Genomic DNA, 22,062 nt, shown 5'->3' with positions numbered 1-22,062 from the left:
ATGTTATGTGCAGATTGATAGAGATAGAGATAGAGAGAGACCCCTCTGGCCAATTTTTCTTTTCCTTTGCTAATCTATATTTTGGTGTTATAGCCAAGGAGTGTTCTTAGCATTGGGGAAAACAATTGAGAGGATGAAAATAGAAATAAATACCTGGGGGTCTTGTATCTGACATGCTATAACTCAACAATAATGGCAACACTCCAACTTACTGGGTCAGAAACCGGGCAAAGGGCCGTGTCCATCATCCCAAACACTGGAGAAGTAGAGGCAAGTGGATCATAAGTTCCAAGACTGTTTGGGCTATAGACTCAAATAAAGCCCAGACTAGACAGCTTAAAGAGACCCAGTTTCAAGATGCAAAGTAGAAGTCAGAGCTGCCCACGGAGTCTGTCATGCAGAACTTACCCAGCATGCACCAGGTTCTGGGTTCCATCCTCAGCACCAAAGAAAAACGAGACGGAACAGAATGAGGATGGGCAAAGGGTTTGAACTGATGTTTTTCTAAAGATATGCACATGAATAAAGAGCCTGGAAAAATATCAATTACCACTAATCACTAGAGAAATGCAAATCAAAGCCACTGTGAGCTGTGTCCTCATACCTACCTGTGATGGTTTGAGTAAGAACAACTCCCACATAGGCTCATAGACTTGAATGTTTGGTCATCAGAGAGTAGCACTATTAGAACATGTGGCCTTATTTGAGGAAGTGTGTCACTGAGGGGGTGGGCTTTGAGGTTTCAAATGTTTAAGCCAGTGGTTCTCTCTCTCCCTCCCTCTCCCTCTCCCTCTCCCTCTCCCTCTCCCTCTCCCTCTCCCTCTCCCTCTCCCTCTCCCTCTCCCTCTCCCTCTCCCTCTCCCTCTCCCTCTCCCTCTCCCTCTCCCTCTCCCTCTCCCTCTCCCTCTCCCTCTCCTGCTGCCTTTAGGTCCAGATGAATAATTCTCAAACTACCTCTCTAGTACCATGTCTGCCTGTGTGCTGCCCTGCTTCCAGCCACGATGACCGTGGATTAAACCTGTAAACCTATATACGAGCCCCAGCGAAATGTTTTCCTTTATAAGAGTTATTATGGTTATGGTGTCTGTTCACAGCAATAAAGCCCTAACTAAAATACCACCAGAATGGCCACTGTCAAAGAAATAGAAAACAACAAGTGTTGGTGTAGAGACCAGGGAAACTGGAACCTTGTACCCACCCAGTCAGTGAGAATGTAAAATAATGCGGTTGCTATAAAACACCCTGTGGAGACACCTTGAAGAAAAACAGATGAACACTCATAATTCCAGGGTCTAGTTAGATATAAGTGCAAAATAAGTAAATGCAGAACAATATTTGCACACCCATAATCAGAGCAGCATTATATTCAGTAACCAAACAGTGGAATCCATCTAAATACCCACTGTCAGACGAGTGGGTAAACAAGGTGCAGTGGGCTGCGGTCAAATGAACTATCACTCAACCCCGAAGAATGAAATTCTGATTCTTGTTAAAGTATGGACGAACCTTGAGGAAACTTACTAAATCTCAGAATTCAGTTTTTTAAAAAATGCAAATCTGAGGTGATTCTATTACTGTGGAGCATCTAAAGTTGCCAATGTCATTGTCGTAGAAGAGTGTCTGACAAAGGCTGAGGGAACAGTGGAGAGCATTGTTTAATGTGAAAAAATCGACTGTTTTGCAAGCCTAGAATGTTCTGGAGCTCATCTGTGTGGCACTGTGAACACGCTTGACACTTCTGAACTGTAGGTCACACATACAATGGTTCACACTTCTGAACTACACACATACAGTGATTCAGGGGGTAAGTTTTATATTATATGTTGCAGCTGCAATTAAACATTTTAAATTGCTTTTAAAGAAAACTCCACTTGTAAGAGATAAAGTAGCTCTGGCTTGCCTCCCATCTCACTGCTCAGACAATGAAATATGTCCCATGACGTCTCGTCGAATGTTAAAATATTTTCATGTTAAAGAGGAAAGAGATTGATGAAGCCAGCGAAGAGCATAGTCGTTTGGTGGAGATCATTAAAAATGGGTTGAAAGGATTAATCCATAGCAAAAAGGTAAAAGGGGTTTCAATTGCCCCAGGCATGACATCACGTACCTGCAATCCCAGCATATAGGAGACCAAGGCAGAAAGAAAGATTGGGTATTTGAGGCCAGACTGGTTAATACAGTGAGGTCCTGTCTCAGCAACAATGATGCAAAGAAAGGAAGGAAGGAGGGTGGAAAGGAGAGAAAGGGAAGGAAGGGTGGAAGGGAAGGGAAGACGGAGGAACAAATGATTGGATATATGAATATGTAAAAGTAATTGACATGTATGCAATATTCAAAATCCATAGTCACTATCTGCATGGAGCTGCCATCTCTGAGCTGTTCAGTTTGTTTCTCCTATATTATTTACAAAATTATTCTAATGCTAACTTACTTTTTATAATGACACAAAACCAATGCCAATCTGTCTTTTTGATAAATGTCATTCTTCACATCTTAGATACCAACACAATTCTATGCTCAAAAACAACAACAACAAAAAAAAACAGACCCCCCCCAAAAAAAAACAAAAAAAAACTCTTTTCAAGACCTTAGTAAAACATATGTGTATTTTTATATGGAAAAAAAAGCATGAAAGTTAGCTATGACAACTTTGTTATTCAAGATTGTGACATTAGGCCATTGATATCATACCTAGAACACTTCTCACGACACTTAACCTCCACAGGTCAGGAGAACACAATGCCAATGAAAGAACAGGGAAGATGCCACTCCATCTGAGGTGGAGAAAGGGCAGGACAGTCTCACTGTCCCTAGAGGCTGAGCTTATGAATCATGTGAGCCATGGATGTGATGACTGAGTTATCTCTACAGTTTACCCTTCCCTTTGGCACACATTTGTTATTATTCCATATGAAAATGCCCTCCTATGTAATGTAATTCCCCACATGTAATGTCCTGCCTAGCTTATTGGAGTCTCTGGGTCAGGCAGTCCCTACCTTCTTTGGTTCTGTTTTTCTGGCCCTGTCCTAAAGCTGCAGTCCAGATGTAGGCTGAGCCAGGCATGTTGATACATACCTGCCTGCCATCCCAACACTGCCAACCCAAGACTGGGACAAGAGGATTGCTACAAATCTGTCCTACATAGGAAACTCCAGGTCTGCCAAAGCTGTAGACAGAGACCCTATCTTAAAAAGCAAAACCAAACCAAACAAAAAGGCAAACCAACCAAGATAAATAAATTAATTAACATGTACAATAGACTTTCCAAGAGGGGAGAGACTTGTTCCTTAGGCTGTTCACGTGTTGGAAGGATTTCTTTCTTTCCTGGCTGTGGGCCCCGAGGAGTGCTGGTGGTAGTGGTGTCAAGCTTATTTGAGAGTTGTGTTTATCAGGAGAGGAGGGAAAAGCCTGAGAGTGAATCATTGCAAGATGGAAGCCACAGCTTGTGATACCTACCCTAGGAATTGGGATTTGCTTCAGCTCTTGGCGATGTTGGAGATGGAACCCAGAGCCGACTCCCATCTACCAAGTAGTCACTCTAAATTATCTGAAGCTCCTTCATGCCGAACAGGTATTAGATTTTCTTTTTTATGTTTCTAGAAAATAAAACTGGATGGATGAGTCGAAGTCTCTGGGCAGCATAAGGACAAATGTCAGTGCTACTGGACCAGGTCCTTCAGTAGAGGTTGTCTCTCTTGGAATGGAATCATTCAAGTAGAGGCTGGTCAGCTGGGGACTGGACTGGGTGGGGCAGAGCTGAAGCCCTTTTCTTCCTTCTGCAGTGCCCCTGTAGGGGAAGGACTGCAGGCCAAAAGGAGTCAGATGAAAGAGGGCATGATGTATCAATGGTCAGTGGAAAGCATGGTGTTATATCACACACTTGTAACCCCAGAACGTGAGAGGCTGAAGCAGGAGGATTACCATAAGCTTAAGACAAACCTGGACTCTCTAGCAAGACCCTGTCTCAAAAGACCAATCCAAATAACCAAAAAAATGGCTGAGGTGAAGACGAATCACATACAAAACAGGGGAGCTTTGGCAAGTGTATAAATCACAGAGTGAGGTAGTCAGAACTGGTCTGTCTCGTTTCCCTGTGTCGGAGGCTACATCTTCAGGCAGTGCAGTCAGTGGAGTAACCAGCCCCTCAAAGACCAGGATGGAGATGGCCTCTTGGTTGCCCCAACCTGCACCTCTCTGGATTGACAAAAGGAAACTGAAGATTTACTTCAGTTAGCCAGGGCTGCTTAATGTTCTGGCTTGTGGAAGTTTGTCTCCTCAGTCTTACAATGATGCAATGATGTAGGTGCTTTTTAAGGCACTGGGGTGAAAAAAAAAAAGCAATATTTGCATTGAGAAAAAAACCTCACAGTACAGAAGTGATCTGAGAAGTCCAGATGGCTCTTCAGAAATGACTTGTTGGGTAATTACATAATATATTTACATAGTTCAGGAGACATATGTTGAGTGGTGTCTCTCCCAGATCTGAGTCTTCTACTTACACTCCTGACTTTATTACCAGCCAATTTCTTTTGGTATTATGGTGTATATTTGGTAGTATGATATGTGTGTGTGTGTGTGTGTGTGTACCACTATTATGCCCAGCAAATATGTGTGTGTGTGCTTGTGTGCTCCTGTGCATGTACACACATGTGCGTGTGCGAGTGTGTGTATGAGCACCACATTTCATCTGCAGAATCACTCCATCATCCGCACTGAGACTTTAGTAGGAGCTTCCACTTCCCCTTCTCAGCCTCCAGTATATTCTAACTTATTTTCTGTCTCCATGAGTCTGACTCTTCTGGATGGCTGACCCTGGCTGTCTGCTTTACTGGATCTGAAATCAATTAAGATACACACCTCTGAGTGGGTTTATGAAGCTATTTCTTGGTGGTAGCCCAGACACGATGGGATTTGAGGGACAAACAGGGATGCTTTGACCTGCCTGCTTCCACTTCTCGCTGGTGAGTGTGTATCTTCTCTCAATGCTACCATGCTGTCTGTCATCCTTCCAGCCATCAGAAAGCAGCTTCTCTGGCCTTCAAGCATGGCATAAGGACCAACAGCTCTCCAGGACTCCTCCAGATCTTTAGTGCCAGATTGGGACTGCTGAATAGTCCAACCTCATGAATCAAAGAGTTACTGGGTTTTCAGCATCTGCAGGGAGCAGCCAGCCCCTGTTGGACTACCCAGCCAATGAGTAAACCAAGGGGCTACACTCCTTTGTATGCATTCATTATATCACTTCAGTTCTTCTGGAGAAGCCTATCTAATGCATTGCATAAAAGGAACCCTGAATATTTGTCTTATATGTGTTGTTTATTTCACTTAGTATAGTGCCTTTATTATTCACTCAAGTTGTGATATGTGTCAGAATTTCTTTACTTTTCAAGGCCAAATGATAGCCATGTATAAGTATATATATGTACATATGTTTATGATATAAACATATGTCATACATACAAAAACACAGTCATCTTTCCAATTTCTGGTAAACATTCATGCTGTTCCTACCTTTGGGTTATTGTGTATAATGTTATGAACATCAGCGTAGAAGTATTCATTTGAGTTCTTGCTTCCCATTGTTTTGTTTAATTACCTAGAAATAGAATTTCTTTCATTTTTGAGGACTATCAATAGCCAATTTTATCAATTTCTTATGTGTTACACAGACTTCTGTGCATAGATAGCCATTTTGTGAGTATCTCTGTGCTTGTAGTGATTCTTCATGCAGATAGAGCAAAATTAAACTATAAAGACATTTCTTCATTTTATACCAGAATGTCATAATGGATTAATATACATTAAAGTATTTCTGGAGAGTTCCACATTCATATACAAAGAGCTTCTTCTTTATTCCATGTCTTTCTCTTGATGTAGCTGTGTAATAGTCCCCAGAGGGGCTGCATTATAATTTATTTAAGTGAATGGCATTGTTGAATGATGTAATTTTTTGCTATCAAAGTCATTATAAAAATCTGCTAATACATGATTGTGCACGTATGACATACATGTAGCATAGAATCCCCCAAAATGAATTACTAGGTCAGCGGATAAAAGCATGTTTCCAAATACTGAACACTTCATCAATTGATGAGTCATTCTTGCACAGCGACCATGCCAGTCTTTTCTGTGTCGTTCTGGTTTTTGTATATGTGCCACTGAAGTGACCATGTTTTTAATTTTGGTAAGTATTGGTGAATTTCTTTCCCTAGGAGACATGGAATTAACAGGTCTCTGGCAATGAGTCAACTGTCCTCTAATGGATTTAATGTGGGCTTTTAGGTTTGGCTAAACTGCTGGCTTAAAACTGGCATCACAGGGCCATTTTTATTTGGTTTTCTTCTTTGACAGGTAAAGCCCAGCAGCTTTTTATACTTAAAAGCTAGTTTGTTCCTCGGGAGGTTTCTGTTAATGTCCTTCCCGACATTTTTCTACAAACAACTGGCCATTTACTGACTTCTATCTGCAAACAGCCCGCGCACTTGGGAGATGAGCTGATTTTTCTGTGAAATGAGCTAGAAATATTTTTCCCGGTGTGTCATCTGTCCTGTGACTTTACTTACAGAACCTACCCTTAAAAAAATAATAATGATTTTACAAAGTTGGAAAGGTTCACCTTTTCTTTTGGGCATCTGGATTTTGGGTCACAGTTAGCAAAGGTTCCTGGGTCCCAGGGCTGCAAAGGAAAACATCACTGCTTTCTGCCAGTGTTCTCCTGACTTAGTAAAAAGGCCGGCAAGCACTTCTCTCCTGAATAGTTTTTGATGTTTACACAAGACTTTAAAAGACAGTGAGCTTCCTTCATCTCATTTCAATTGGCTACTTGGCTGTCTCCAAAATGTTTGCTTGAAAATCTTCCCAAGGCATTTATTGTACACACTCAAGATAGCCAGATGAAAGGATTCCTGGTATCTTCTCGAGAAATAAGGATGAAAATTTAAGTGGACAGATACACTGATGAATCATCTCATCAGTACACACTATGTACAAAGAGAAACACCACATTGGAGTTATCCCTGCGACCTGCCCATTGGAGCCAGCTCGGACTGTGTGGGGACTGTTGTCACTCCTCTTTCCTCTGTCTGTGCCCAGAACGTGGCAACCCATTCTGCTATCTGTTGTGATTCTATACAGCATTTTAATTTCCCATATGATTTGGAATCCTTCTTTATCCTGCTAGCTCACGTGCCAATTTGGAATGTGTTACATTTGTGCGCTGTTTCCTCTTCCCGAGGCCAGGACAACAAAAGAAACAGCTTAGCAGGAGAAGGATGTGTCTTGGCTCATGGTTTCTGGAAGTTTCAGTCTGACATTACCGAGAAGACATGGCAGGATGAGTGACTCCAACTGTGTGTGTCACTAAGATCCCGCAGTGAGGCTTTTGGTCATACACATATGGTGGCAGCAGAGCCAGCAGCTTTTCTTCTGCTGTGGTAGATAGACTCTTCCAGATGTGTCCCCCAGGTGCCCCTCAGCACTCACTTCTGCCAGTCGGGCCCCACCCCATGAAGGTTCCACAATGTCGCTAGCTGCAGACACATGACTCATGGAGGGACATGTCACATGCTCACCCACGCAGACACCTTTGGGCTCTCGGGTCTCTCCGCTTGCTGGCTTTCTTTCACTTTGGTTCTATCACGAATAATGGATGTCAAGTTATTCTCAGAAAGGCTTTCTGCATTTTCCGTGTAAGTTTCTTCTTGGTAATTTACCTTCTGCTGTTTCTGCAAATGTTATCTTTCCTTCTAATTTATTAAGGCTATCAATTTCTGTCAGGCCCTACTCACACGCAGGGCTCATTTACAATCTGCAACAGTTTCTGAGAAGATTCTCTGTGGTCCTGCTTTTGTGGGAATGTGTTATCTACAAATAGGAATCTTCTCTCTACCTCCTTTCCAGTTCTGTGCTTATAACTTATTTGTCTTATCCAACCTCATCGCCCGAGGCCTCCAGGAAAACGTCAAAAGTAAGAGTAACACGGAGCAGCTGCCCCAAGTCCCATTCTTCTGTATTCTTGCATTATCTGTTTTAGACAGTACCTTTCTGCTTATATTATGGAAAAATTAAGACTTAAACTTGTGTATTTATCTTCACTCTCTGATCCTCTCTGCTTCCCTATTCGGCTTGGTCTAATTATCTTTTATTGCTAAGATTTATAACGTTTAAATTCAATGAGCACGCTTTAATTAGGCCTCCCATGCTTTGTCTTCAGATATTATTCTAAAACACAGTATAACTATTATGACTTGATAAATCTCGCTCGCGCAGGAATCTGTTGGAGAGTAATGCGATCCTGTGTTAACTGCTGCTGCTCCAGACAGAGCATCTGGTTAAGTCTGTTTAATCCTACAGTCTGTATCCTGACTTGCCCATCCTTTTCTGATCACACTCCATTACTGCATGTCCCCACACCCCATGCTCTTGTCTTATGCCAGTTCATCATAAAACTGGCCATGGTGCTGTGTGCCTATTATCCTAGCACTTGAGAGATAAAGGCAGGATAATCAGGAGTTCGGTTATCCTCAACTACATGTTGAGTTTGAGGACAAACTAGTCTACGTGAGACCCAGTCTCAAATGAACAAAACCAAACCAAACAAAACAAAACCAAACAAAACAAAACCAAAGAAGCAAAACTTTATAGATTTCTAGAGCAAGTCCTTCAGGTAACATTTCCACATGTGATTTGTGAGTGGTGTATTCTTTATGTTATTGTTTATCAGGGGATGTTTTTTATTTTACCCTTGTTCATCACAGATTACAGATTGGATATGTAATTCTAAGTCTAACTTCATCTTCCTTCTCAACTCTGTAGACATTGCCATCTTACCTTCAGATATCTTTTGTTGTTAAAAGAATATCTGACACCAATGTGCATTCCGTCCAAGGACACTTCAGTACTGTGAGTCCTTCTGTCTCCACAGTAAGTGTGAGGCTGTCCTTGGTCACTTTTTAGAGTTTTCTATTTATTCCCCAGAATTCTGACATTTAATCAGTTTGGGTTTTGGGGGCCCCATGGACATGCTTAACACTGACAAAAAATATTTTTTAAGATAAAGCCATTATTCTTAACTCACATTACCCCTGTGTCTAGTTAGGGTTCTAACTGTGAAGAGACACCATGATCGTGGCAACTCATATAAAGGAAAACATTTAATTGGGGCTGGCTTACCGTTTTGGAGATTTAGTCTATTATCATGGAAGGAGACAAAGCAAGATGCAGGCAGATGTGGTACAGGAGATGGAGCTGGGAGTCCTCCATCTTGATCCACAGGCAGCAGAAAGAGACTGCCCCCACTAGGCCTAGCTTGACCATATGAGACTCAGAGCTGGCCTCCACTGTGACAGACTTTCTCCAACAAGGTCACACCTACTCCATCAAGGCTATATCTCTAATAGTGCCACTCTCCATGAGGCAAACATTCACACACATGAGTCTAGTGGGGACATCTCTTTTCAAACCACCACATCCTATTACTATAATTGTGGTTAGCACTTCAAGTAGATTGAACAATATGTTGCATGCCCCCTGTCCAGCCTCTTTGTTGGCATAGGCTTTCAGTGATGAAGGCTTTGTACAGAATACCAACCACTTTGATTTTACATTGAAAGTTGGATGGTTACTGCCTTGAAATTTGGGTGCTTGTGACAGTTACTAAGAATAAGATAATACGTTTGTCTTAGCAAGTTTTGTGTATTATAGAAGAAAGACTAAAAAGATGTTGAATTGATTTCACCTCTATGGGTCTCTTCCTAAGCTCTACCCCAAGCAAAGGATGTCTTTTATGGTGACTAAAAGGTGAGAGGGGTCTAGAACCCTTGAAAACAAGACAAGCATAGGAGCATAAGCAGCAAAAGGATTTAGGGGTTCCTCAACCCTTGATTAAATCCTCTCTGTTGGTGTATGGGAAAGATGGGATTGAAAATCATGGATGTGGCTTTCAAAAAACAACTTAGATTCATTTGTAGACAGAACAGGACCCTGTGTCCTCAGCATGTGACATGTGACTAGCCATCCAGAACCACAAATCATAACGTCGTTGAGCCAGGGAGTTCCCCCAAGGTCATGCTGCCTATCAGTGGCAGAGTAAATACTCAGTAAGGGTTTTTTCCCCCTGAATATCAGCAGAAGGCAGAGTTCCTTGTATCATCTCCATAGACAGTTGGGATGGTTGCCATGACTAACAAGAAAAACACCAGTCTCCTCTAACGTGTTGAGCTATGGAAATCTTAACTGCTATGAACCGAGTCTCACTCCCAGCGAGGAAGTCTTCTCTCTGACTAGACATGTAGAGAAATGGAATATGTGTCCACTCGTGGCAACACGTGACATCTGGGACAATTTCTTAGGACAATGGCACTTGTTCTGTTCTATCATGAGCTAATTCTCCATTGGATGGAACAAAGTTCCATTGTGATGTGCAAGAAAAATATCTACAGCAGGGTCAGCCATAGTACGATTGACACTTAGCCTGCATAGTTCTTTGGTTTTTTTGTTTGTTTGTTTGTTTGTTGGTTTGTTGGTTTGTTTGTTGTTTTGGTTTTTTTTTTTTTTTTGGTTTGTTTTGCTGCTGTGGGTCTGTCCTGGACGCTGTAGACACTTTAAAGAGCCCCTAGCTTCTGCCCACGAGATACTAGTTGTGACCACATGTATCTTCAGACTTTTCCAAATGGCCTCTAGGGAACGAAAACTTCCCGTCTTGGGATCCACTGATCTACACAGATTGGCTATAAAAAGTTCCCTTTCTCTGGTAATTAAGTCTGAAATATAGATAACAGGTTCTTAAAAAACGAATTCTTCTTTTCACACTGGAGTCTTTGAAGATGACATGTTAAAACAAAAACATTCCAAGCTTTGGAGAGGCAAAGAATCTTTATATAAATACAGTGAACCCTTGAGACCATCAAAGAGCAGTACAGAAAATAAGATTCTGTGTGTGGCATGGGAAAGATGTTCTGAGCCTACCATTTAGCTTGGGCCTGCTTTGCTAATGGTCACAGCACGACAATTAATCTCTGTGTGCTTGTCTTTAAGCTACACAATGTCTAAACATGATTGAAAAAATATATTCTTCTTTTGAAAATAGAACAACTATTTGCAAAGATGGCTCAGTCGGCAGGAGGCTCTGCTGTCACTCCCTGGATTCTATTTTTGCTGAGAGGAGCCAGTGCCTTTAAAAGAGACACCGAGTCTAATGTTCAGTTAAACAGCTCTTGCTTCTACATGGTATGAAGATAAATTTGCTTAATTGGTCAAACTCTTGCCTTGAAACATAATCTTAAGGTGAATGTTAGGAAGGTACCTGGAAGGTGGAAATATAGCAGTTTCTAGAAAAGCTTTTGAATTGTTGACTATTGCCTAATACTGGTATTTCTGACTGCTGGTACTAGGTTCACAATGGAATGCTGCCTCAGTTGCCTATAAAAGGAACTTCCCGTCACCTTGATACTGACCCCACCTATCTTCCCTGTGTATGGGGTGAAGGTGAAGATTGTGGGTGAGGGGTAGAGGGGCAACAGAATGTCAGATTTGTCTAGTGAAAAACAGAAAATCTTCAACAAAGATGGGTTATTTCCAAGTTCAAAGTGTATTCTATGCTAAGAATTTTAAGAACATTAGACCTTTAGAAACATATAAATAATTATGTTATTATGTTAACATAGTCATTTCATGATATCTAGAAAGGAGCTGGTTCCAGGTCCGTAGAACATTCCCCAAACTACAGATGCTCAGACGTATACCCCTCCCATAAAATCGCATAATATTTTCATGTTACCTGTGCATAACCCCTAAATCAAGTCAAATTCCTTTTAGGTGACTCAAGGCACCAAATGCAAGCCCATGTAAACAGTTGTTATGCAGATTTGCCTGGGGAAATGACTAAATAAAATTGATACAATTTTTTCAAATGCTGTCTATGGTTGGTTGAATTTATGAATTCAGAATATATGGATGCAGAGAGCTGACCATATGTATGCTAAATACATATATATACATGTTTTGTATACACACACACACACGTCTATGTGTGTCTTGATTTCTGTCTCATTCTCTCCATAAGTCAGAGACTTGTTATGTAGTTTATGCCTGTCTGAAACTTACTATGTCTCTCTCCCAGGCTGTCCTCAAATGCCATGTGATTCCCTTGCCTTCACCTCCCTACCACAGAGATTACAGATGTACACTATAAAGCCTTCTTGTATTTGGTATTTTTAAAAACTGTGTCAAGTCCTGAAAATGCACTGTTACCATACATGTATGAATGGATGAAGCTGTTTGATTTGATGATGGTTATTTCACTGCTATGCAGATATTTCAACAGAGCTCCCATAATATGGCTGGCTAAATCAGGCAAAAGATGGTATTGGATCCTCTGGAACTGGAGTTACAGACAGTTGTTAACTGCCAGGTAGGTCCCAGTAGCTAAACCTGGGTTCTCTGCAAGAACAGCTGGTATTCCCTATAGGAAAACCAGCAGTCTCAATTAACCTGGACCCCCGAGATCTCTCAAACACTGAGCCACCAACCAGGCAGCATACACCAGCTGATATGAGGCTCCCAACATATATACAGCAGAAGACTTCCCTGTCTGGACTCAGTCAGAGAAGATGCACCTAACCCTCAAGCGACTTGAGGCCCCAGGGAGTGGGATAGGTTTGGTGGGGTAAAGGGTGGGGATGGGGGTGTGGCGAGGAGGTATGAAATGTGGAACAGACAGAGGGTGGACCAGGAGAGGGATAAAGTCTGGACTGAAAAAAAAAATTAAAGAATAAATTAAAAAATTTAAAATTGAATTAAATTAAATTAAAAACGGTTGCGCTCATTGTAAAAATGGCTATCTTGCCAAAAGCAATCTACAGATTCAATGCAATCCCCATCAAAATTCCAACTCAATTCTTCAACGAATTAGAAGGAGCAATTTGCAAATTCATCTGGAATAACAAAAAACCTAGGATAGCAAAAACTCTTCTCAAGGATAAAAGAACCTCTGGTGGAATCACCATACCTGACCTAAAGCTTTACTACAGAGCAATTGTGGTAAAAACTGCATGGTACTGGTATAGAGACAGACAAGTAGACCAGTGGAATAGAATTGAAGACCCAGAAATGAACCCACACACCTATGGTCACTTGATCTTCGACAAGGGAGCTAAAACCATCCAGTGGAAGAAAGACAGCATTTTCAACAATTGGTGCTGGCACAACTGGTTGTTATCATGTAGAAGAATGTGAATCGATCCATACTTATCTCCTTGTACTAAGGTCAAATCTAAATGGATCAAAGAACTTCACATAAAACCAGAGACACTGAAACTTATAGAGGAGAAAGTGGGGAAAAGCCTTGAAGATATGGGCACAGGGGAAAAATTCCTGAACAGAACAGCAATGGCTTGTGCTGTAAGATCGAGAATTGACAAATGGGACCTAATGAAACTCCAAAGTTTCTGCAAGGCAAAAGACACCGTCAATAAGACAAAGAGACCACCAACAGATTGGGAAAGGATCTTTACCTATCCTAAATCAGATAGGGGACTAATATCCAACATATATAAAGAACTGAAGAAGGTGGACTTCAGAAAATCAAATAACCCCATTAAAAAATGGGGCTCAGAACTGAACAAAGAATTCTCACCTGAGGAATACCGAATGGCAGAGAAGCACCTGAAAAAATGTTCAACATCCTTAATCATCAGGGAAATGCAAATCAAAACAACCCTGAGATTCCACCTCACACCAGTCAGAATGGCTAAGATCAAAAATTCAGGTGACAGCAGATGCTGGCTAGGATGTGGAGAAAGAGGAACACTCCTCCACTGTTGGTGGGATTGCAGGCTTGTACAACCACTCTGGAAATCCGTCTGGCGGTTCCTCAGAAAATTGGACATAGTATTACCGGAAGATCCAGCAATACCTCTCCTGGGCATATATCCAGAAGATGCCCCAACTGGTAAGAAGGACACATGCTCCACTATGTTCATAGCAGTCTTATTTATAATAGCCAGAAGCTGGAAAGAACCCAGAAGCCCCTCAACAGAGGAATGGATACAGAAAATGTGGTACATCTACACAATGGAGTACTACTCAGCTATTAAAAAGAATGAATTTATGAAATTCCTAGCCAAATGGATGGACCTGGAGGGCATCATCCTGAGTGAGGTAACACATTCACAAAGGAACTCACACAATATGTACTCACTGATAAGTGGATATTAGCCCAAAACCTAGGATACCCAAGATATAAGATACAATTTCCTAAACACATGAAACTCAAGAAAAATGAAGACTGAAGTGTGGACACTATGCCCCTCCTTAGAAGTGGGAACAAAACACCCATGGAAGGAGTTACAGAGACAAAGTTTGGAGCTGAGATGAAAGGATGGACCATGTAGAGACTGCCATATCCAGGGATCCACCCCATAATCAGCATCCAAACGTTGACACCATTGCATACACTAGCAAGATTTTATCGAAAGGACCCAGATGTAGCTGTCTCTTGTGAGACTATGCCGGGGCCTAGCAAACACAGAAGTGGATGCTCACAGTCAGCTAATGGATGGATCACAGGGCTCCCAATGGAGGAGCTAGAGAAAGTACCCAAGGAGCTAAAGGGATCTGCAACCCTATAGGTGGATCAACATTATGAACTAACCAGTACCCCGGAGCTCTTGACTCTAGCTGCATATGTATCAAAAGATGGCCTAGTCGGCCATCACTGGAAAGAGAGGCCCATTGGACACGCAAACTTTATATGCCCCAGAACAGGGGAACGCCAGGGCCAAAAAGGGGGAGTGGGCGGGTAGGGGAGTGGGGGTGGGTGGGTATGGGGGACTTTTGGTATAGCATTGGAAATGTAAATGAGCTAAATACCTAATAAAAAATGGAAAGAAAAAAAAAAAACGGTTGCGCTGTCCCCTGTGTAGAATGGGGGAGGGGGCTGGATAAGCCAGGCATACATATCCCTTCAATAGACCTGAAATGATGCAAAATGCTAATTTGTACTAGAAGGTCACAGAAGACTAGGAAGAACTCAGAGAAGCATGGGTGGTACCCGCCAAGAATCTGAATCCAAGGCAGCTGTGTTCCAACCGCTGTCCTAACCTGTTAGAAAGACAAAGGGCTTCGTATCCCTTTCTTCCAGCAGCTCAGAAAATGGGACAGTCAGAGAAAATCTTGTAATAAACTAGTCCTGCGGGTGATAATGTTCTTCACTGTTCCACCAGGTCAGTCGTATTTCCCCATATAAATAATTAAATAAACTTTCCTTGAGGTGATACCCCATCTTGAAAGCAGCTTAAGGATTCAATGTATTGGAAATTGGTCTTTGGGGCTAGAGAGATGGCTCAGCAGTTAATAGCCCACGTTGCTCCTCAAGGGGATCAGAGCTCAATTTCCAGTACCTGCTTTGGATGGTTCACAGCTATCTGTAACTGTAGCCCCAGGGGTTCCCAGACCCTCTGGCCTCTGCAGACACCTGAATCTGCAGGAGCGTGCTTCCGTACAGACACAAAGAAATCCATACATGATTTAAACAAAATCTTTTAAGATGGCATCTCCTCTATCCCCCCAACTCTGTCCTGATGCAGCCAATAAGGAACGCGCTCTACGCCTGCACACCCAGCCAAACGGAATCTTGCATACCTCTGCCCGAGTGTGAAATCCTAACTATAAATACCTAAACGAACGGATGCTAAAACATTTTTAAACCAAGACGTGCGATGCAAAGTGGAGTTATTAATATCAAGAGAAAAGAACACACTCGGAGACCTGGGAATCAAAAGTTTCAGTTTGCCTTGACTGTGAGGGGGAAACATTTTGGGAGGGAACCCAGAGGTGAAGCATTGTTTTCTTTTGTGGCTTTCTCCCTGACGGCCATTTGAGTAACCAACCATGCTATCAGAATCTACATCTTTATATCTTTCTAAAAAGGTCTTTTCCCAGTTGAATTCTTTTTGGTCCTGCCATGTTTCCTATGCCATGCCAAGTGAGTTGAGTGTTGGAGATCGCTAACAGCCAGATGTGGCAGAAACCAACCAGTTTCTCTAAGCGAAGCCAAGGTGAAGCCAAGGTTTCTCGCTCTTTGGTCAGCCTGGACCACCTTGTCCTGCATCAGCTCCTCCTCCTCGTTACCTCCTGGTCCTCTTCAGTTGGAGGGCTGCTTCTCTTTATATGTCTGAGAAAAACACTAGTCCTGCGTAGCCTTTCTCCACCTTAAAAGTAAAACTAGTCTAACACACCATTTAGTTGAAAACGTCTTAAAGTATATTGATAAATGGGCCCCGCATATCTGCTTGTTGTTTAGGTTTGGTTTACAGTACTGAAGATGGAATGCGGGGTTTGTTTCCTGACAGAGTTGGGTCTCTGAGCTCCGACCTCAGCCCCTGGGTAGCACACTGTTTGAGAGCAATTAAGATAGTGAGTCCAGGTGCACTGGAGAGTTGAGGGATCGGTGAAGTTGGTGTCACCTTATTCAAAATAATTTTCTACATGAAGGACTTGAGTTATTTTGGCTTTTTTTTTTAGGGAATGGGGCAGGGAGAATTCACAGCTTTTCTAGAATGAAAGCACTTGCATCAAAAAGAGCATCTAACCAAGGACAGGAAGAAACAACTTTTTCTACCTTACTCATGCTGGTGTGTCCACTGCCTGAGCCGCTTTTAGATGCTTGCTGGGTTTTGTTTAGGATGCTATTTTGTGGACATAAGAAACTGACCTTCTCAAAGAGAAGCCCTGGATTCTGCCATTCAGAATAATGACGTTATAGCTCTCATATTGATTTTATATATGTGGAGAGAGAGGAGGGAACCCTTAGAGCATTTTTATACTCTGCCCTTATGGCAACAGCATACTTCTAAAGGAGAACTTACAATACCCACTGGACATGTATCCAGGCAAACCTCCCATTAAAAGATCCCCATCTACAGCACAGCAGTAAGTGCGTTTTAAATCGTGGGTGTGTTTAGTTTAATCGCTTGCCAGGACTGAAACACTACTGCACCCACAAAACTGACACCTGCTGTTGCTACCTGTAGGACGAGTCCCACAAACCCAAAAAGATGTCTTCTTGTGGCAGCCCTTCTGATATGGAAGGTGATTGCCTTTGGCCCTTGAGCCATCCCTTGCCAGGAAGTTCATCTCAGAGCTTTCCTCTGTTTCCCATCTGATATGGTTGCAAAGCCTTGGACTATGCTCTCTGTTTTACCTCTTTCCCAGTTTAAAGGCCAGTTCCCATGTGAGCCCAGAGCGGTGTCTTCAAGTGTGATCTGCCAGTGTGTGCAGAAAAAGAGAGTCATTCTTGCCCTCATTTCTTCTGAAATATTTCAGGTTACACTGTCAATTCAGATTGTATGGGAACCCACAAGTTCCTCCAAGCTGTAATTTTTGGAGAAGAAACAGATCTTAATATTTCATTATTGTCAGGCATCTTCTAGAGGCATTGATTGGTGCCAGCTCTGTTGCTGAGTGTGCTCAGAGGATTTCTCTCAATTCACACCCTGTTCCAGGCAACACAGATGCTATCTGGTCAATGTGCTTTCTAAATCTCTATCAAGAGTTGGGTAAGCCACTGACTAGGACAAGGCTGATGTTGTCATGAGGAAGGACGCTAGGAATCTACTTTCCCTTTCCCCCATTTGCACCAAGACAACTGCTCCAAGGATATTCTTGCTTTTGCTTTTCTGTGTTCCCTTTGCTTCAGAGTAGACTAGTGTCAAGTCCAATTCAGTGGTTTCTATATCATTCTCTTTATCCTCAGGAGAGTGACCTTCAAGAAAGGTGACCCAGGCAAACCCTGGTGAGAACAATTGACTTTTACTAAATATTTCCAAAATATCTCTTCACTATAATGGGATTGGAGATTTGTGTTCATCTCCTTAGCCCACGTTGAGAACTTCGATACCAATCACCTGTGAATGCCTGCTGTTCCTTTGGTAGTCTACAGTTGAATCCTGAAGGACACTAAGAGTGGGTTCAGATGACTCTGCAGGACAGTGCTCTCTCTCCCTTCTGGAGTGTTACTTCCAGGGACCAGAAGACCTGCTTGCTGCTCGCTACTCAACTCTATGTGTTCTATTCTTCTCTCAGACATCAAATCTTTACATAGATCTTTGTCCACTACTCGATGTGTACTTAAAACATCTACTTTGTCTTATGCAAACCCAGAGACTGAAGTTTATGTCTGAGTAAGGCTAAAAAGTCTGTATGTATTGTTGATGTCATGTCTATGGATAAGCCATTGCATGGGGTGAGTGTGGGTTTAGGGGACCATTTGAAAGGTGTGAAGAGGGCATGGGGTACAGAGTGGAGACTCACAATGCTGGTTTGATGAATTGAAGACTGTCTAAATATAAATTCTTATTTAAAAGTTATATATATTATATAATATATTATTATATATTATATACTATATTATATAATATAACATGTCATATGTTATATATAAAAATTTTAACATGTAAAGCATGATGATTTGAATCAATCATATACTATTTAAGGGCAAAACTGAGTTCATTGACACACCTAGAGAACATCATACATCATTCTTAGGATGAAAATTCTTAAGTCTAATTTCTTAACAAGCATCAGGAATATGATATATGTGGTTATAAAGGTCTCCTTTAGCCATCAGATATCCTCTGTGCTCAAACATCTGCTCAAACACCCTGACTGCTAGTCTGTGGGATACCATTCTACCTCCTGCTGTTTTTAGTACAACGTCAACATTTTTTATCTAAATTTTCATTTGTTTGTTTAAGTGTGTGATGTATATGTGTGTGGTATATGTGTGTGTACATGTGCCTGCATGTCCTGGCAGAAGATGTCTGCCATCTTGCTCTAGTACTCTTTGCCTTATTTCTTTAGAATAGGATTGCTCACCAAACCTGAAGTCAGGCTGGTGGCCAGAAAGTCCCAGCATTCATCTTTCTCCATCCTCCTACAGCCCGGAGGTTACAACTCATGCAACAATGGTCTAGTTATGTGGGTTCTGGGGATTTGAACTCAGGCCCTCCTGTTTGTGTAGCAATCCCTGTTACCCACAAAAACGTCTTCAAGTCCAAACAAAACATTTACTTTAGATCCCACATGCTATGTGGGAAATCATATAGCATTTGTTTTTCTGTGCTCAAATTCTTTAAATATTACCTGATTTTGGTGGCTCCATGTCTTAGTCAGGGTTTCTTTTTTTTTTTTTTTTCTTTTTTTTTATTACGTATTTTCTTCAATTACATTTCCAATGCTATCCCAAAAGCCCCCCCACCCCCACTCCCCTACCCACCCATTCCCATTTTTTGGCCCTGGCATTCCCCTGTACTGGGGCATATAACGTTTGCCTGACCAATGGGCCTCTCTTTCCAGTGATGGCCGACTAGGCCATCTTTTGATACATATGCAGCTAAAGTCAAGAGCTCTGGGGTACTGGTTAGTTCATAATATTGTTCCTCCGATAGGGTTGCAGATCTCTTTAGCTCCTTGGATACTTTCTCTAGCTCCTCCATTGGGGGCCCCGTGATCCATCCAATAGTTGTTAGTGAGGGTTTCTATTCCTGCACAATCATCATGACCAAGAAGCAAGCTGGGGAGGAAAGGGTTTATTCGGCTTATACTTCCATACTGCTGTTCATCACCAAGGAAGTCAGGACTGGAAGTCAAGCAGGTCAGAAAGCAGGAGCTGATGCAGAGGCCATGGAGGGATGTTTATTACTGGCTTGCCTCCCCTGGCTTGCTCAGCCTGCTCTCTTATAGAACCCAAGACTACTAGCCCAGAGATGGTCCCACCTATAAGGGGCCTTTCCTCCTTGATCACTAATTGAGAAAATGCCTTACAGTTGGATCTCATGGAGGCATTTCCTCAATTGGAGCACCTTTCTCTGTGATAACTCCAGCTGTGTCAAGTTGACACAAAACTAGCCAGTACACTCCATCATCATATTTCTATTCAAGTTAAAGAGACAAAAATATTCAGCCTGGATTTGCCATGAAAGCAGAGATGATCCTGGGGAGAGATGGTCAGTGTGGAAACTCCAAGGTCCGCAAGGCTGAAAAACAACATGGAGGTAGTTGGACGAGGTCAGGGTGTTCAATGTGTGGCTAAAGGGTTGTCTGTGAATGCTTAGTGCCATGGGTCTTTCACATGGCTGTGACTTGATGTTGTGTCCCTGGTTCATATGGAGAGGTGTAGACCCTGGAGTGGCAGAACTAGCTGGTGCTGTGGATCTCTGACAGAAGATCCTAGTAGGAAGCTCTTAGATTGCAGGCTTTCTTAGATGAAAGCCACTGTTAAAAAGAATTATGGGACCTGACATTTCATTCTTTCTCTCTTCCTGGCTCATGGTGTGACCACTCAATCCAACAAGTGATCTAGGCATCACCAGTTTCTGCCCTTACCAGAGGCCAAACCAATGAAGCTGCCTGATTCTAAGTTTTCACCATCAAAACTGTCATCTAGAAGTTTTGTTTATAAGTTTATTACAGCATATCTATATGCTGTCCTCCACCCCTTTTTCCTTCCCTTTAATTTTGTTTTCTTATGACAACTGACATAACACAAGATTGGTTCTCTGACATGGTGAGATGTTTGGGTTGGGGAGAGGAAAGGACATGGGACTCACTGTCTGTGCTCTCACGACATTTCTGACCCTGAATGTTCTTGCTTCAATGTGATTGGGATGGGGACAGTAATCTGAAAGCAGGAGTGGATGGTGGAAGTCGTGGTCCTTAGATGTTATTTTCTACCCAGCTAGTGGTTCATGACCTCAACCAAAGATCTTTGGCAAGGATGGGCAAGATGTGGTGAGAGATAACAGAAGTCACTGGTGTCTTGATAAAGTTTTGGAACAAACACATTTTCTCTTTAAAGAGAAACGGTGCAGTCTTTCATGGTGAAGGGGGCAGGGGTGAGTTTTTCTTTTACCCATTTTTGCCCTCCAATGGGGTTCTGGTTTCTTTCCTTCCTTTCTTCCTTCCTTCCTTCCTTTCTTCCTTCTTTCCTTCCTTCTTCCTTCTTTACTTCTTTCCTCCCTCCCTCCTTCCTCCCCTCCTTCCTCCTTCCCTCCTTCCTTCTTTCCTTCCTTCCTCCTTCTTTACTTCTTTCCTCCCTCCCTTCCCCTCCCTCCTTCCTTCCTCCCTATCTTCTTCCTTCCTTTCTCTTTCTATCCTTCCTCCCTCCCTTCCCCTCCCTCCTTCCTTCCTCCCTATCTTCTTCCTTCCTTTCTCTTTCTATCCTTCCTCCCTCCCTCTAGCCCTCCCTCTCCCTCCCTCCCTCGCTCCCTCCCTCCTTCCTTCCTTCCTTCTTTCCTTCCTTCCTTTCCTTTCCTTTTTCTTTCTTTCTTTCTTTCTTTCTTTTTTTTTTTTTTTTAGGGACTATGATAGCGCGACATCTGCTACTTCTTCACACTTATTCTTTAAGCTCTGAGCCACTGTACATTTGCCAATAGTATGCACAGGTCTATGCCCACATAACCTGAACATGTGATAAATCACATGCCTGTTTTGTCACTAAAACTGGTCCTACTTGTCAAGGTAGCTGACGTCGTGGGACAACACACCATTGGTCACACACCTGTCAAGTGAAAATTGGCTTCAGGTATTCAGAATCATTCTCTATCTCCTTTACAACATGAGTCTTAGATCTTCTCATTCCAGGGAGTCTGTGACATATTTTAGATTTTATCAGGGACCCTCTGGAAATTAACTTGAACTATAGTGAGCAGACTTTCTTTTGGGTTTTATTTGTTCACCCTATCCCTAAGCTTTACTAAGGAAATAATCAAATGAGATAATCTGAGTCTTTCCTTCCTTCCTCGTTCTTCAATGAGTCCTGGATATCAACCACCTACCTTTAAAGCAACAGAACCCTTTCAAGCCAGAGACACTAGCCAGCCTGGCTGCCCACTTCTTATCCAAACCCAAGGCCCTGTTTCCTGAGGAACATAACTGATTGAACTTCCCCAACAAGGCATCCTGTTCAAGTCAAAAGCGTTGAGGTATAGCCAGGGTGCCAATGCGGGCTCATGTGATCGTTGACTCTTTCTGTCATGTACCTGCTACCCCATGAGAACATAGCCA

General features: G+C 42.3%; 1 long non-coding RNA gene and 1 other non-coding gene across 2 annotated transcripts in view; both read right to left on the bottom strand.

The window, feature by feature from the left end:
* Gm10790 (predicted gene 10790) overlaps positions 1 to 22,062 on the bottom strand; it is a 47,178-nt gene that overhangs the window by 5,274 nt on the left and 19,842 nt on the right. The window lies entirely within an intron of this gene.
* Positions 6,065 to 6,168, bottom strand: Gm22157. Its single transcript, XR_003950792.1, has one exon. It is a non-coding gene; the product is annotated as a U6 spliceosomal RNA (small nuclear RNA).

Source organism: Mus musculus, chromosome 13 (assembly GCF_000001635.26).
Source record: "Mus musculus strain C57BL/6J chromosome 13, GRCm38.p6 C57BL/6J".
Lineage (NCBI taxonomy): Eukaryota > Metazoa > Chordata > Mammalia > Rodentia > Muridae > Mus > Mus musculus.
The sequence above is the reverse complement of the archived record's forward strand: the minus strand, read 5'-3'. Positions and strand labels throughout refer to the sequence as shown.